The sequence below is a fragment of the Panthera onca genome, chromosome D4, assembly GCF_046562875.1.
Source record: "Panthera onca isolate mPanOnc1 chromosome D4, mPanOnc1 haplotype 2, whole genome shotgun sequence".
Lineage (NCBI taxonomy): Eukaryota > Metazoa > Chordata > Mammalia > Carnivora > Felidae > Panthera > Panthera onca.
Window position 1 is genome coordinate 17,014,557 of NC_138351.1, and position 17,935 is coordinate 17,032,491.

General features: G+C 38.0%; 1 protein-coding gene across 2 annotated transcripts in view; it reads left to right on the plus strand.

Moving 5' to 3' along the window:
• The window catches only part of RORB (RAR related orphan receptor B), a 392,263-nt gene that overhangs the window by 12,405 nt on the left and 361,923 nt on the right, over nt 1–17,935 (plus strand). The window lies entirely within an intron of this gene.

The following is a 17,935-nucleotide window of genomic DNA, read 5'->3' on the forward strand; positions in this document are numbered from 1 at the left end:
TTTTTGGGCCTTTACTCCTAAGCAACATGGAAGTATATACCCAAAGGGAGAAAAAAAATATTCCTAAGACAAACAGCTCTAAATCTATAATATAGGAATCTTTTGATTTCCATTTTTGTTGAAGATCTTCTGCCTGATATAAAGAAGCAAACTGAGGGTAATGTAGTTGGATGAATGGATCAGCCTATGGTGCCATTTAAGTTGCAACCCAATCCTTGAGGACTTAAGAACAACGGTCCACATCTTATAAATTGAGTCTTTACAAGACCAAAAATACAGCTCCAGAAGCAGTTCAAAGTCCACCTATCCCTTTTACCAATCCCCAAACGTCCCCTATTTGTCTCAAAAGTCTTGTAAGTATTTTAAAACTCTGGTCTTGGAAAATGGAATTCCCTCTTGGAAGAACTTGCATTCTTTCACTAAGACTTTGAGATGTAAATATTCTAACCACTTCTGTCCAGGAACTCTCATCTAGGCCATCGTCTTTGAAGTGCAAACTTCAAGGAGGTAATTCTTATCAGAGGGCAAAAAAAAAAAAGGAGGGGGGCGTGTTTTGGAAAATAAATAAATGAAAAATGTTAAATGTCTTGTCACAAATATTAACAAAAAGATGGGGCGCCTGGGTGACTCAGTCGGTTAAGCCTCCGACTTCAGCTCAGGTCATGATCTCGCGGTCCGTGAGTTCGCGCCCCGCGTTGGGCTCTGTGCTGACAGCTCAGAGCCTGGAGCCTGTTTCGGATTCTGTGTCTCCCTCTCTCTCTGACCCTCCCCCATTCATGCTCTGTCTCTCTCTGTCTCAAAAATAAATAAACGTTAAAAAAAAATTAAAAAAAAAACAAATATTAACAAAAAGCTTTAGCCATCTGAGCAGATAACTTTAACTTATTCCAACTGCCAGAAACACAATTTGGATTTAAGTATCATTTATAAACTATTGAGTTTTGTATTATTATACCTGACACATGGCTAAAACTTTAAAAACAAAAGTTATAAATCTCTGTTTGTGTCTATCTGTATAGACACATCTGTAATGTATGTACATTATAGATATGTGATATTTTTCTACCTCTGGATGGTATCGTCAAAATCAAATTATAAAGGAGCTCTGTTTAGTTGGCTAAAGGAAAAATGAGCACTTAGCAAATTAAGTATTTTCAGACTCTCAGAGTAATGAAATTGACCCAGATGGTTTTCAGGTTCATGTGATCTGGGGTAATCTTTGGTAAATAAATGCTAGTTTCAGTTTATTGGCTTAATTAAAATAGGTATGTCTTCACAGTTGTCAGCATTAGATATATTGTAAAACTATGACTTTTAATTTACTTGGGTTTAATAAGTTTGTATTATCTCTGTTACAAAATTTGTCAGCAAGAAGAATAACTTAGTATATCCCTTAGTATATGCCTACCTTTTTTGTGAAATTTTCATGCACAATCTGAATATTTAAAAATAAGCAATTTAGATAGATACAAGTGAGATAACAGTTTTTAGGTGAACTTTTCAGCAATGGTTATGTTTTATGGTGTATCTACTTAAATAGCTTCCAAAATTGTTGGCAACCCAGAATCTTAAAATTACGCTGCGATAAGTTAAATAATGGATATTCATTGAATGTCTAGATCATTTCCAAATAATATAAAACACTGACTGAAACATTAATTACTGAACATAGATTTACCTACTGTGGCTTCCATTTACAGAGGAAGTAAAGATATTTGGGTCTATTAAAACATATCTTGTGTCACACTGAAAACTTTACTATGAAGAAGAATATACTTCTAGAAATTATGAAATAAGTTTGTCAGTCCACAGAATGATAGTGTAAAAGACAGTCCACAATTGCTTACTTCTTAGTTTTCTCTTGGAATTAAGGATTCGAAGGGTTAAGAATTCTAATTGATACATATAATTAAAACTGCTTAGAAATAATAAGGGTGAAAGGAAACAGCTGTGTAATGGAGAATAAAATTACTGGTTGTTCCAGAATTAAAAAAAAAAAAAAAAAAGGGACCCAATCCGAATGGATATAAAAAAGTTGTAAAGGTTTATGGAAAAGCAACCTGGGGAAGGGAATTTTATGTGTAGTCAAACTGGCTAAAATTGGAATGGATTTAAGTTTGTTTTTTGTTGTTGCCATTGTTTTAATGAGTTTTAATATCAAAAGGACACTGATGCAAAATTAGAATTTGGCTTTGTGTCTACTAAAAGGACAAAATTTTCTTAGACTTTTGGTCTGCTTTAGATAAGACATTATAAAAGCTTCTTTACCTTGTGGGTAATTCACCGAGATAGCAAAGATTTTGTGTTTTAGCAAAATAATTTACTGTGTTTCACATTGTCTTTATCAGGTCTTTGATTACTTAAGAAAACCCAGTCTTCTCAATATTGAGAGAGTTAAGTTTTGCTCACAATGATGTAATTTTTTGTATTTGACTTTAATATCTTCTATTGTCACTTTGATCAAATAGATAATTAAGTTTTTTTTTCATAATGATCTATGATCCTATTTATTCAAACGTTCAGACCTTAGGATGTTTTGACGACTTCCCCAAATCAAATTCTATATAGAGTTTTTTTTTACCTCAAAGTAACTTTGAGATTTCCCAAAGGGTCGTGCAAAAAGATCCTCAAAACACTTAATATAAATGTCCCAGAAATTATATACAATTCCCATAAACCAATTCCCATAAATGTCCTGGCATAATGTTACCAGTCATAATTTTAGTTATGACCTTAAAATGTTGTATGTCACAGGGGAGCCTGGGTGGCTCAGTTGGTTAAGCATCCAACTCTTGGTTTTAGCTCAGGTCACAATCTTACTGTTAGTGAGTTCAAGCACTCCATCAGGTTCTTTGCTGTCATCGAGGAGCCAGCTTCAGATCCTCTGTCCCCTTCTCCCACTGCCCCTCCCCACTCACGCATGCTCTCTCTCTCTCTCTGTCTCAAAAATAAATAAAAACATTTATAAAAAAAATATCGGGGCACCTGAGTGGCTCAGTCAGTTAAGGGTCTGACTTCGGCTCAGGTCATGATCTCACGGTTCGTGAGTTCGAGCCCTGCGTCTGGCTCTGTGCTGACAGCTCCGAGCCTGGAGCCTGCTTCCGGTTCTGTGTCTCCCCTTCTCTCTGCCCCTCCGCCATTTGCAGTCTCTCTGTCACTCCCTCTCAAAAATAAATAAACATTTTTTAAAAATGTTGTATGTCACAGAAATAACCAAATTTCCTTGTCAATTTCATTACAGTAAATTCCCAGGATATTTAACCATGGGCATAAGTCCTTTGTCATTTATAAATAGTTATCGTTTTTCTCTAATGGCTTTGCAACAGTGAGATTTGTGGAAAGGACCTTACCAAGTGATACTTGACCACTGACCCCCCTGCCAAACTACAAGGTGCCAAACCTTGGGTGCATATTTTACAACTAAAGAAGACTCCACCTGCATCTAGTTCTGTGAAAGAATCTGGAGACCTCAAATCATATTGACTAGTAAGAGAACTATCCAACATCAGGGTAGACTGGTTCCTGCCAAGACATTGGATCAAGAACATTTCTTTTGATTCCTTCTTTCATGTTTGTATGTACGTATGTATTTTGAGAGATGGGGAGGGTGGAAGAGAGACTGAGGAAGAGAGAGAATCCCAAGCAGCTGACAGTGCAGAGCTTGACACGGGGCTTGAACCCATGTGTGAGATCATGACCTGAGCCAAAATCGAGAGTCAGATGCTCAACTGACTGAGCTACACAGGTGCTCCTCTTCTTCCCTCTTTGATTATCCTTTCCCCAATTTGTATACCATGAATGTCTTTATGATCTTTTGTTTCCCTTTTTTCCTTGCTCTGGCCTGGAAACGTAATGAAAATGTATCTCAAGACAGTGCAAACAGGAGTGATCCAGGCTCCAAATGATTGTTGGATTTGCTGTGGTTCTGGTGACTGTAGTTCTGACTGTCACAAACTTCCCCCTGATTTTGAACATTTCAGTCTCTGTAGCACACACTCAGCTCCCTCTCTATTGTGTCAGGTTCCCTAGTTCTCTGGGTCCATTGCCCTGTCTCTGGTTACCCAGAGAAACTTGCAGGCAGGCTCTATGCAAAGAAAGGGACACAAGGTGAGGTTAACCAGAATCAAACCACCTGTGTGGTCTACAGACCATTCCATTTCACTGGCCTCCATGGCTGTCAACTTTCCAATCCCAAGCCACAGTCTCAAACAGGAACTACCAGGAGACATTCAGGATTCAAACTTTGTTTTCCCTGGCAGATCCCCACACCCCTGTCAAATGAGGCTGTGACCAGTAACCTCTCTGTAACTCTTTTTTTTTTATTTTATTTTCTTAATGTTTATTTATTTTTGAGAGAGAGAGACTGTTAGCAGAGTCTGACGTGGGGCTCAAACCCAGGAACTGTAAGATCATGACCTAAGTCAAAGTCGGACTTTAGCAGAGTCTGACGTGGGGCTCAAACCCAGGAACTGTAAGATCATGACCTAAGTCAAAGTCGGACTTTGACTGACTGAGCCACCTAGGCACCCCTCTATCTGCAACTCTTGAAAGTATTGTAGAATCTTCTGCTGAAGGAAAAATACGTAGACTCTGGCCAAAATTGTTCTTGATTATAGCATAGCCATTGGTTGTCTTTTAGCAGAACAAGGAGGTGCTTGTGCTATGGCCAACACCATTTGCTGCACTCATATGGACACCTCTGGGGACACTGAGACTCAGATACATCAGATCATTGAACAAGCCAGTTGGCTTAAGAAAGTAACTCTTTCAATGTGGTCTTTCTCTGACTTACTGATTCTGATTGGTTTGGGTCTTGAGCATCATGTCTCTGAAGGGCACTCTAGATATTGGGAATTATCCTGTTCATTATAATAATCATAGTAATCTCCTTGATGTTCTTTATTCTCTTAAAAGCTTTAAGTGCGTGCTTGAGGCTGCTAATCACCAAGCAATTGGTGTCCCTAAGACTAGAACATCAAAAAAATCGATCCAAATGGGAACCCAATGTTATGACCTGTGAATGCCATAAAGAAATTAAGTGAAAATACATCATGACCTGTGAATATCACACAGAGAATCAGGAAAACAAACAACTGTGTGAGAACTCCAGAGCAGTCACTGGGGGTAGCACTAATGCCTTAAATTTTTATCTCCTCTCTCAGTTAAGCTGAGAATCTGGTCAAAAGGAGGGAATTGTTAAAAACAAGACAACAGCTCCAAAATGAAACTGTTTATGCTAAGCTCATGTCACCAAACTGAAACCTAACTTAATTACAGTCTTAAGTTCTTTCAGATATGGAATCTTTAAAAAGTCCATCAGGAATTGCCTGATCAGTGCTACTGAGGTTATGTGCCCGATAGACTTCTACTATCTCCTAAAGGAAAGTGACCTTGTGTAGCCAACCTGTTGTGGGTTTTTTTGTTTGTTTTTTGTTTTTTTGTCTAATACAACTTCCTTCTTCCTGCTCCTTTCTGCCGGCAAAAGTCTTTCATTATATATGGCTCCTCTGAGCTTTCTTCTATCTGCTAGATGAATGCTGTCTGATTCATGAATCATTGAGTAAGCCAATAAGATCTTTAGAATTCACTCAGTTGAATTTTTTTCTTTTAACAGAATTAAAACAGTGATTGTTTCTAGGGGCTGGAGATTAACTGGGAAAGATCATGAAGGAGCTTTATGGGATGATGGAAATATTTTGTTTTTTGTTTCCTGATAATGGCTATGTGTTAAATGAATAAGTGCATTTATCAACATACTGTATGTTACGTATTTAAATTGAACTTCTGTTTTAAAAATGTATTTATTTGAAATGGTGATCAGTTGGCATTCAAAAAAAAAAAAAAAAAGAATGAGTTAAAACTAGTTATAATGGTGTACCTTAGTCTATAAACTTATATTTATTGGAAGAAAATCAGGCTTCTTAGGTTAGTGTTCTGTTTTTGTTATTTTTGTTTTGTTTTATTGTGCATCTGTGTGTGTGTATGTGTGTGTTGGGTTTTTGTGGCGTTTTTTTTTGTTTTGTTTTAGTATTTGGACACCCAGTTTAATTCAAAGTCTTTTGAATTGACCTTAGTATACTTAATCATAATACATGAAAAATAATTTTCAGAATCAAGCTCAACAATATCACAAGAAATGATCCCAAACCTTGAAACTAAAACGCAAATACTCCAGCCATAGAGATCTCTACAGTTCCTACATTTGATTTAAATTGGGTTTTGAAATTCTTGATCACCCAGGTGAAACAAGAAACGTGATAAATTATATAACCTTCAGTATCTAGTTTTTAAGAAGTCCAGTTCCACGTGGGAAGCAAAGTTTTTTCTAGCATGTAATCTTGTTAGATGAAGGAAAAAGAACAAAATAACCAAAGATAGAGGACTCCTGTAACTTCCAAGAAACTTAGCAGTTAGCTAATCTAGACTTGCTCTAAAATTATAAGACAGGTAAGCACACTAATTTCCCAGTAGGGAAAGATACCATGCAAATACAGTCTGATTAGGAAAAAAAGAGAGAGAGAGAGAGAGAGAGAGAGAGAGAAATGAAAGGAGTTCCAGGAATGCACAGGGAAATGCTCAGCAACTCCACCTTTTCTAGATCCTGTTTTGTCCAATAATTCAGCAAATTCATGTGTCTTCTATACCAACAGAGAACACTTAGGGGGAAAGTATGTTTAATATCTTCTTGGTTTAAATACTATATTTAGAGAAACAATCTTTTTTCTGAGTTTAGAAATTCAAACAGTGCAGAAGGGAAGAGACAGGTATTGGGTCAGGGATCTGGGCCTTGCAGTTTGTAAGGGAAATCACCAAATGACTCACATATCTACCTCTAGAAAATACCCAGTGAACTCTGTGAGCAGTTTGCAAATTTTGCATTATCTTAGGTGCCTCTGGAGAACTTGTTAACATGTAGATTTCCCACCATAACAAAGATTCAGATTCAGTAAAGGCCCAAAAATTTGAGGCCCACAAACCTTCAAGCTTAGTGAGCATACCAGGTGACTCTGATATAATGGTTCTAAGACCACACTTAGAACAAGAATAACTTGGGTTAGAGGATCACAAATCCCAGTGCTACAGAGGCAGGTCCTTCATGCCAAAGAGAGAAGCAGGTCTGACAAGACAACTGAGAGATGGGAATATGGCTGTCTCTCAGAGATGAACACGTGCCTCATGTGCAGACCCTGGGCACTTAGAGCTGAATGAAGGCAATGTAGGTCCAGTGTTGGAGGAGCTTCTGATTTCTGAAGAGACACTTACATCTGGACCTTTTACATAAAATATCCTGGCTTGGTTTGTTGTTGTTGCTGTTTTTGTGGTGGTTTTTGTTTTCTTTTGTTTTTTTTTTTTAAATGTTTTATTTATTTTTGAGACAGAGAGAGACAGAGCATGAGCGGGGGGGGGGGGGGGGGGGGGGCGGGGCGGGGCAGAGAGAGAGGGAGACACAGAATCAGAAGCAGGCTCCAGGCTCCGAGCTGTCAGCACAGAACCCGATGCGGGGCTCAAACTCACAGACCGCGACATCATGACCTGAGCGGAAGTCGGATGCTTAACCGACTGAGCCACCCAGGTGCCCCGGTAGTGGTGGTTTTGAGTTCCATACCCAAAGCAGGGCTTGAACTCAGAATCCCAAGATCAAGAGTAGCATGATCTACCAACTGAACTATCCAGGCACCCATTTTCTGTTTTGTATTTGATGTAGGCAATTAATAAAGGCAAAACCCAGCATTGGGATGTGGCCAAAACACAACTTCTAGCTTATCAGAGCCTACCTACCTGCCATCAGTTTGCAATTTCTGCTCTTGATTATGGTGGTTTTCCCTACAGTCAGTCTTTCAGATATTAATCAATCTAAGTAAGTATCCAGAAATTGCTAACGCTTAGTCGAAAAGATTTTCCTATCTGATGAGGGAGAATTAGCCCTGTGATGTAGTTAAGGAAGAAGATCCATAGTCATCTTATGCTTGAGAATTTAGCGGTATGTCTGGCATTTTCTGTACAAACTATAATCCTCACTGTTTTCCGAGCGGAAGGATGACCAGCCTCTGCACAGGGATGGGCAACACGGATGCCAAAAGTCAGGGCCAATTTTTCAAAAGGGAAAGAAAGGAAAGAAAATCTGCTCAAATATGTAAACAAGGACTTGGTGGGGACCCAAGGCTTCTATTGTACAGGGTTTGAAAGAGAGGATTTGACTGGGACAAATTTCAGGGCAGTGAAGGTATTTGTATTCAGCCCTTGACATTTTTTGCAGGAAGGTCAGTGTGAATCCATGGAATGCCTGACTTTACATAGGCTGTTTCCTATGAGTCCATTTGCATAATTAGTGGCAAAAATATAATCTTGCTACCCTCTTGAATTCTAACAATAATATTTTGATACAAACTTTTAAAAAGCATTAATAGCTTATACTTAAGTCTGCATATGATAGAATAATGTGACAAAAATTATATTGCTCTAATCTTATAAAATAAAACACGATCATCACATGGTTTTGTTGTCCTAATCTATAATATGTTCTTACGGAAAACATCTTCATTGGTACACGTACTTCACTTTATAAAGCTTACGGAAGATAGGGCAAGAAAGATTGAGAGAGGATTTGCAACACACTGGTTTAATTAGGTTTTTCTTTAATTAATTTCTTTGTTTATATCCCATGAATCTAAAATTAAATGGTGCCTTTATTACTTGACTTGGAGTCCTCTAATGTCCATTACAAGTATAGCAAAATACCATTATAATATTAGTATTAAAAAATATTTTGGGGGGTACCTCGGTGGCTCAGTCGGCTAAGCATCTGACTTCAGCTCAAGTCATGATCTCTTGGTTCACAAGTTCAAGCCCCGCCTCAGGCTCTATGCTGACAGCTCAGAGCTTGGAGCCTGCTTCAGATTCTGTGTCTCCCTCTCTCTCTTTCCCTCCCCGACTCACACTCTGTCTCTCTCAAAAATAAATAAACATTAAAAAAAAATTTTTAATTAGAAAAATATTTTGGTATTCTAGGCTTTTGATGATTCAGGGTCCCCTTCATTATGTATCAATAGTAAAAAGAGAAAATGAGCAGGTCATAAACTCATTCTCAGGATAAAATTAAAAGGCAGTTTTATAATTTATACATCAAAAATTTTTGAAGTCTTCTTTTTTTAAAAGTTTATTTATTTTTGAGAGAGAAAGAGTGAGCAAGGGAGGGGCAGAGAGAGAGGGACAGAGGGTCCAAAGCTGGCTCTGCACTGATAGCAGAGAGCCCAGTGTGGGACTCAAACTCACGAACTGCGAGTTCATGACCTGAGCCGAAGTTGGACGCCTAACTGACTGAGCCACCCAGGCGCCCCAATACATGGTGGGAAAGATTGTAAAAGCTCACCAGATATTCCATGTGCTCCCCTATGTTTCCCAGGCTCACTACAGTTAAGTTGGGCCCACAGACCAGTTTTGACCAGTACACATGCCACTTTTGGGCTAAGGTAGTTAAGAGTCAGCATGTCTCCATCATCATCTTCTCCTACCATGGAGGTCTTGGATACCACCTACTCTTGAGAGTAGGGCTGAAAGAGAGGGGGAGGGCTTTTATTGTGTTAAGACACTGAAATTTCGGGGTATATCCATTACCATAGCATAAACTATTAAGTCATGTATAATGTGTAATAATCTCATGTAATATATATAAACCGAGGAAGATAAGAGAAAGAAAAAAATATAAGATCAAGAGCAAAAAAAAAAAAAAAATGAAGAGATGAGTGTAAAAGCCACGGTCTGTGGAGGAACTGGGGACAACATCAAAGAAGCCAAATCTATCAGGAGCTAACTAGCGGGGAAGAGATACTTAAGATGATAAATAGAAGGGTTGAAGAAATTTTCTGAAACTGCCTGCGGTGATGGCATTTTGCACTAGTACCTGCTTTAGGATTATAAAAATGGGTTGGGTTCCTTTCGGGGCACGAGATTAAAAAGAATTCAGTCATGGGCTGAAGAGGGATTAGGAGATTATTCCATTATGGAAGTCAAGAAGCATGCCCAAATGTGTAGGAAGTGGATCAACAGGAGAACACAGTCACTGAGATGTAGTTCATCAACAAGGCAGTATGGTGGAGTAAAGACAGGCGGGGACTCTGGTGCCACGTCGTCTAGGATTGAATCTCAGTTCCACTATGAATTCTGTGTGACCTTGAACGAGTTGTTTAACCTCTCTGAGTCTCATGTTCCTCACCTGTGAAGTGAGATTTCTTTTTTTTTTTTTTATTGTTTTTAATGTTTATTTATTTTTTGAGAGAGAGAGACAGAGTGTGAGCAGGGGAGTTGCAGAGACGGAGGGAGACACAGAATCTGAAGCAGGCTCCAGGCTCTGAGCCCTCAGCACAGAGCCCGACGCGGGGCTGGAACCCACGAGCCATGAGATCATGACCTGAGCCCAAGTCAAACACTTAACCTACTGAGCCACCCAGGTGCCCCGAGATTTCTAATGCAACAGCATTAAAAGGCCATTTTGAGGACTATTAAATAATTAACTGCATAGAGCACTAGAACAGTGCCTCACATACACCAAGTGCTGTGTGAACACTCCTATTCATTTCACTATCAAGCTTGATAACAAAAAACATTTTTAATAAGTCAGCAGAATAAAAATACTAAACATCAAGTTTGATGATACCCTATATAAGTAGAGAATTAAAATTTAAGACAATTCACTGCATTGAAGGCCATGATTTAGTTTTTCAAGTTGAGTGAAATACTTTTATAGGCACTAAGATCCCAGAACATTTCATGTTCTTTATTTGGTTCTCAGTGGACTGCCTACTTACAAAAGTCTTTCTTTTTTTTTTAATGTTTATTTATTTATTTTTGGGAGAAAGAGAGCCAGCAGGGGAGGGGCAGAGAGAGGGAGAGAATCCCAAGCAGGTTCAGTGCTGTCAGCGCAGAGACCAGTGTGGGACTTGAACTCCCAAACCATGAGATCATGACCTGAGCCAAAAGAAGGAGTTGGACACTTATGAGTCACCCAGGCGCCCCTGCAAGTCTTTATATTTTAAGTGGAGAAGAGAAATGTCTAATTCATTCAGATATCATGGCTTAAATATCCTAAGATCAAAAGTTAAATCATTGTACTATTAGTAACAATTGCTTGGAATGAAATATTACTCAGATTTGGAAGCTATTATTCAACCTTAGCTCAGTAATGCTGGATGTTTTCATTACAGATATGGAAAATATGACAGTGATAGATGATTATTCCATCTGATTTCTCTCCCAAATTTGTAAAATAATTTGACAACAATGAGTCCAACAAGAATAAAGCATACATCAAATAAGGAAGTCTACAATATGTATTCCATTTTTCATGCACATCAAATTATCCTTGACATAAGAAATTTGAATTGGTTATATTTTCCCTTCTGCCATGATGATTATTCTATCGTGGCATTGTTTGTCTTAAAAATAATAACTGTTAGACAATTCAAGAAGCTAAAGGAGGAGGGGGGCACACAAGCGTTCCCTCAATTATTACAGATTTTATCACCCTTTCCATTAATTAATAATGAGGATGTTTAGACTCCCAGTTAACAATCACTAGAAACAGCAGTATCTTATTTAGAAGATGCATCATTCAAATTACAAATTGATGTAATGAATTCTAATGAATCCTTTCCTTCTGCATTGAAGCTTAATCCCTATTCAAAGTGGATTAGTTAGTATTTAAATTTATCATAGGATCAAGAGTGATTAGTGGCCCATCATAAAAAAAAAAAAGAATCCCATGAAATTCATGGTTCTTTATCACATGCAAGACGGAGGGTGAGCTGTTTGAAAGGTTCCAAGGATGGTGCATTGTACTGAAAATCTTGCCAGTGATGCCTGTTCCTGAGGTGTTCTGCAGTAAAATGCAGCCCAGAAAGAATGAGGTCCACTGGTACAAAAAATTATTCTCTAAGGAATGAAGCAGCTGCATGCTAATGGTCTGCTAAGTTCTTATTATCTGCATTCTCATTGACTGCTCAGCTTTGGAATGTGTGACTCTAAGTCTCCTTTGCCTGAAAGATTTTCTAAGGAGCTTTTGAAAACATTAAAGCTCCTGAAAGACTTAGCTAAGTTTGAAGTTTGACTGAAATGAATATACCAGAGATATGGTTTAGTAATTGAAATTGCCATTTTCCTGTGGTTGTGTTTATGTCCTCTCAGGACATAAAGGTGTAGGAGTGAATTAGATTTGAAGGTATTGCAAACTCAGAGATACCGGAAAAATCAGAGTAATAGTGACAACCAAATGCCATACTTGCTTAGAACTACATTCTGCTTATAGAACTGTAACTGATAAACATAATGAGGTATATCAGAGTTGCCTTTCAATGTGTCATAATAAAAAAGTCAAAGGTCTTTTCTAAATCATCCTAGCTTTCCATTAATAAACAGAATAGCAGTGTCTTCCCCTGAACTCACATAAACCCATTTCCACGGTTTACAATGCATTTAGTAGTTTTTTAAAACCACACCAAATTTTTCTAGAAAGACACAAAATGTTAACAGTAGTTAATTTTAGGAAGTACAATTGGTAGCATGACATGGCAGAAGTTAGCTTTTTCAAGTATCTCCCCCATGGTGTTTGCTTCAGGTACATGTTCATTTGCCCTTTGAACTGGAGAAGCTCTACTGTTCAGATTGAGAAAATACCCATCTTCCTCATAACTGAATCCCCTGATTTGAGCAGAGACAAATAGGTCGTATAGTTTCCTTTAATGTATTTATGAATCTTTTTTTAATTTTTACTTCTAATTTTATATATGTCTTTAGGATGAAAATCTAAACCCATGCCTTCTTTTTCTCCCCAGTGTCTTTACTATTATGGTCCTAGTTATTCTGGGAAAAAATGGGGGACCTGGAATTTTTATTTTGTGTACGTAACTTGTTTAATTATAATTATACATATAATGTCAAACCCACTCAGTATATACATTTTTTCAGCTGCTTGTTTGAGTGTCTCATGGATATATCCTTCTTCAAGGCATTAATGACTTGAGACCAAGGTTAACATCCCCTTATCCACACTATCCATGATTTTGTAAGCAACACTTAACATCTTTTCTTAGCCTTTATTCTGCAAAAGCTAGATCACTCATGTATAACATAGGATTTCTTAACAGTGGAACTGTTGACAGAGAGCTCTCCTGTGCCTTGTGAGATATTGAGCACCAACACTGACCTCTACCCACTGTCTGTATCACTTCCCAAGTTGTGATGATCAAAAATGTCTTCAGACATTGCCAGATACCACACGAGGGCAAAATTGCCCCCATTGAGGATCAATATTGTAGCAGTCTATGTAATTACAGAATGTTTTTATGTATTTTCTCAGGTACAATCGAAACATTATCCATTCAAAACAAACAGTACAAAGATTGGTATTACATTTTAAAGATGGGAATACTAAGGTTCAAGAGTTTTGAATTAAATAATATTGTATTACCCTTGAGAAACTGTAAGGACACGCTGTGATCACAACTCAATGAGGTTATCAGCCGCAGCAATTTCTTACTTGCCACATCCCCAAAGGCAACGGAATTAAAAGCAAAAATGAACTATTGGGACCTCATGAAGATAAAAAGCTTCTGCACAGCAAAGGAAACAATCAACAAAACTAAAAGGCAACCAACGGAATGGGAAAAGATGTTTGCAAATGACATATCGGACAAAGGGCTAGTATCCAAAATCTATAAAGAGCTCACCAAACTCCACACCCAAAAAACAAATAATCCAGTGAAGAAATGGGCAGAAAACATGAATAGACACTTCTCTAAAGAAGACATCCAGATGGCCAACAGGCACATGAAAAGATGCTCAACATCGCTCCTCATCAGGGAAATACAAATGAAAACCACACTCAGATATCACCTCACGCCAGTCAGAGTGGCCAAAATGAATAAATCAGGACACTATAGATGCTGGAGAGGATGTGGAGAAACGGGAACCCTCTTGCACTGTTGGTAGGAATGCAAATTGGTGCAGCCACTCTGGAAAACAGTGTGGAGGTTCCTCAGAAAATTAAAAATAGACCTACCCTATGACCCAGCAATAGCACTGCTAAGAATTTACCCAAGGGATACAGGAGTAGTGATGCATAGGGGCACTTGTACCCCAATGTTTATAGCAGCACTCTCAACAATAGCCAAATTGTGTAAAAAGCCTAAATGTCCATCAACTGATGAATGGATAAAGAAATTGTGGTTTATATACACAATGGAGTGCTACGTGGCAATGAGAAAGAATGAAATATGGCCCTTTGTAGCAACGTGGATGGAACTGGAGAGTGTGATGCTAAGTGAAATAAGCCATACAGAGAAAGACAGATACCATACATTTTCACTCTTATGTGGGTTCTGAGAAACTTAACAGAAACCCATGGGGGAGGGGAAGGAAAAAAATGAGGTTACAGTGGGAGAGAGCCAAAGCATAAGAGACTCTTAAAAACTGAGAACAAACTGAGGGTTGATGGGGGGGTGGGAGGGAGGGAAGGGTAGGTGATGGGCATTGAAGAGGGCATCTTTTGGGATGAGCACTGGATGTTGTATGGAAACCAGTTTGACAACAAATTTCATATATTAAAAAAAAAACAACTCAATGAGGTTATGATAGAGCTGGGAATATTCTAAGGAATATTAGAATATTAAGATTAATGATTAATATTTAGAAACTTAAGTCAAAAATGGATGGTTTCCACTTTCAAAAATAGATAGAACTGGAGAAAAAAAAGCAACAAGGAAAAAGAAGACTTGAACAACACTGTAAACCAACTGAAGTTAACAGACATTTCTAGAACACTCTACCCAATACAGCAGAGTATGCATTTTTCTCAGGAGCATATGGAACATTCTCTAAGATATGTGAGGCCATAAAACAAACCTTAATGAATTTTAAAAGATAAAAAAAATACAAAGTATATTACCTGACCACAAAGGAATGAAATGAAAAGCCAATACCTGGAAAACTAACAAATACATGGAAATTAAACAACACACATAATTAACCAAGGGGTCAAGGAATAAATCAAAAAGGAAGTCAGGAAATACTGTGAAGTGAATGAAAATGAAAAATACAATATATGCAAAGTTATGAGATGCAGCTAATGCAGTGCTTAGAATGAATCTATAGCTATAAATGTCTATAGTAAGAAAGAAGAAAGATCACAAGTCGGTAACATGAACTAATATGGGAAAAAGAAGAGTAAACTAAACCAAAAGCAAGAGAAGGAAGGATATAATAAAGATTAAAATGAAAATTCATCAAATAGAAGAGAGGAAATATTTGAGAAAAACAATAAGGCCAAAAACTAGTTCTTTGAAAAGATCAATGAAATGTATAAACTTTTAGTTAGATTGTTGGGGGGCGGGAGGAGAGGGGAGAAGGAGGTTAGTAGAGGAATAGAGCACAGACTCATATCATTAGAATCAGAAATAGAAGAGGTGGAAAAGAAAGAAAGAAAAGAGGTGACATTAGTATGACCTTATAGAAATTAAATGGATCATTAATGAATACTATGAACAATTGTGTGCCAACGAATTAAATAACTTAGATGAAATGGAAAAACTCTTTTTTTTCAGACAAATAAAAACCCAAAATACTAAAATTCACTTGAGAAGAAATCTGAATGAACCTGTAACAAAAGAGAGGACACTGAATTAGTAATCAAAAATAAAAAATTAAATTAAATTAAATTAAATTAAATTAAATTAAAAAGCCACCAAGAAAAGCTCAGGCCTAAATGGCTTCTGTGGTAAATTCCAAAAAAGACCCTAAAGAATTAATATGAATTCTTCACAGACTCTTCCAAAAAATAGAAAAGGAGGGAACACTTCCCAAAGTTCACCCTGCCATGAGAACAAAAACATTCCTTTGCTACGAGAACATAAAACCCATAGCCATCATGTTTTCTTTTTATTTTTTAATGTTTATTTGTACACTTTTGGGAGAGAGAGAGATCGTGAACAGGGGAGGGACAGAGAGAAAGGGAGAGAGAAAATCCCAAGCAGACTCTGTGCCATGAGCACAGAGCCCAGTGCAGGGCTCGAACCTACGAATCGTGAGATCATAACCTGAACCAACATCAAGAGTCAGACGCTTAACCGACCGAGCCACCCAGGCACCCCACCATCATGTTTCTAAAAGTAGGGATGCTGGAAAAATATTTAACGTAAGTTGAACCTACGAGCAAGAATGAGTTGCAGGTATCTCTCCCAACTGATTTACCTCTACTGAGATATACCAGCAATATAGTTCAAAGGAGTCCTTAAGTGGCTCCTTCAAGATTAAAGCCTATTTACTCAAGACAGTTATTCTGACCCTTAAATGTTACTGTCCTGTTCCAAGATGAGTACCCCAGTTTCCTCAACCATTGTTCCCATGGTGTAATTTCCAGGTCCATCACGTCCCCCCTCTCTATATGCTTTCATTTATCATTCTCACGCAAATTTGGGCAGATAAGCCTGGAGTATAATAGGGCATTTATCATCATTGATTTGGTCACTGTGCATCTAAATAATGAGGAAGGTTATGATCCAATTACAAAGTGTGTTGCAAATACCTCTCTATTATGGAGGTTCTACCACCTAAACCAAGTTAGTTATAAATCCAGTGTAATCAACTAATATGTGTATGTTTCCTCCTAAATAAAATTTTGGAAAGCTTAGAGAGACACATAGAATATGTTTAAGGGAGTAAATTTGATTCATCAAGGAGAGTGAAGGGTCTGTTGTCTCATAAGTAAACAGACTGACTTGTATATTATCTGTCAACTAAATGCAACATGGAGCCAGATCACTTCAGGGTGCTAGACTTTGGTCTGTTGCTATATCCTAGTTATTAGGAGCCACTGCAGAAATTTAAATGGGGATGATGACCTGAACTACATTAGGGACTCTCTATTGCATTCCAAAATATAAGCAAACATGGTATTGTAATTGCATCAACTCATAATACAGTTAAAATTATTCGCTGCGTAACTCTGTCTGCCAAAAAGAAAGTCATTGCAAACGGCAAAGTACTGTGTCAAATTTTCATTAAGCTTCTAGTTCCCCTAATTAACACATTCTCTTCTCATTTGTCCACATTCCTCTGTGGAGCTGGAGATGGGCCATTCATGGGAGGGAGAGTGATAGTAGGTGGCCAGGAGACAGACTGAATGTCAGCACGCAGGGAAGTGAGAGGAAAACTGAGATCACAAAGGGAAGATATTTTTTTTTTTAACAAGGAAGTCATTATTGAGGACCAGGTCTGAGGGACAGTGACTATACATTAACTATGGAAAGAATAAAGACGTCCAAATCAGGCAGCTCCAAAAGAAGTCGAAATACAGAGTGGAAACCAAGCCTGTAAAGGCAGAGAAGCATTAGAGACCTGCCTCTGTGTGTCTCTTGTTCTGAAATAATGGGGTGGATTTTGTAGCTGAAAACAGCTGAAAAAAAGCATTATCTTTCTATATGCAACTTAATTTGTACCCAATCTTCACTATACCTCAGTAACTCAATAAAATGAAAAAAAAATGGATTATACGTGCAGGTGTCCTTAATCCAAGATAGAATTTAAGGAGTTCAGATATTTAGGGGTGCCTGGGTGGCTCAGTTGGTTAAGCATCCAACTTCGACTCAGGTCACGATCTCACAGTTCGTGGGTTCGAGCCCCACATCAGGCTCTGTTCTGACAGCTGGGAGCCTGGAGCCTGCTTCAGATTCTGTGTCTCCTTCTCTCTCTCTGCCCTTCCCCCAGTTGTGCTCTGTCTCTCCTCCTTCAAAAATAAATAAATATTTAAAAAAAAAAGGAGTCCAGATATTTAGATGGGGGAAAAGTTGTATCCTTATTTTCACTAATTTCTTTCGATCATGCCTCTGCAAAGCAAAATCACAGTGGTGCTGCGAATTCACGGCCTTCATCAGGCTGCCACAGTAGT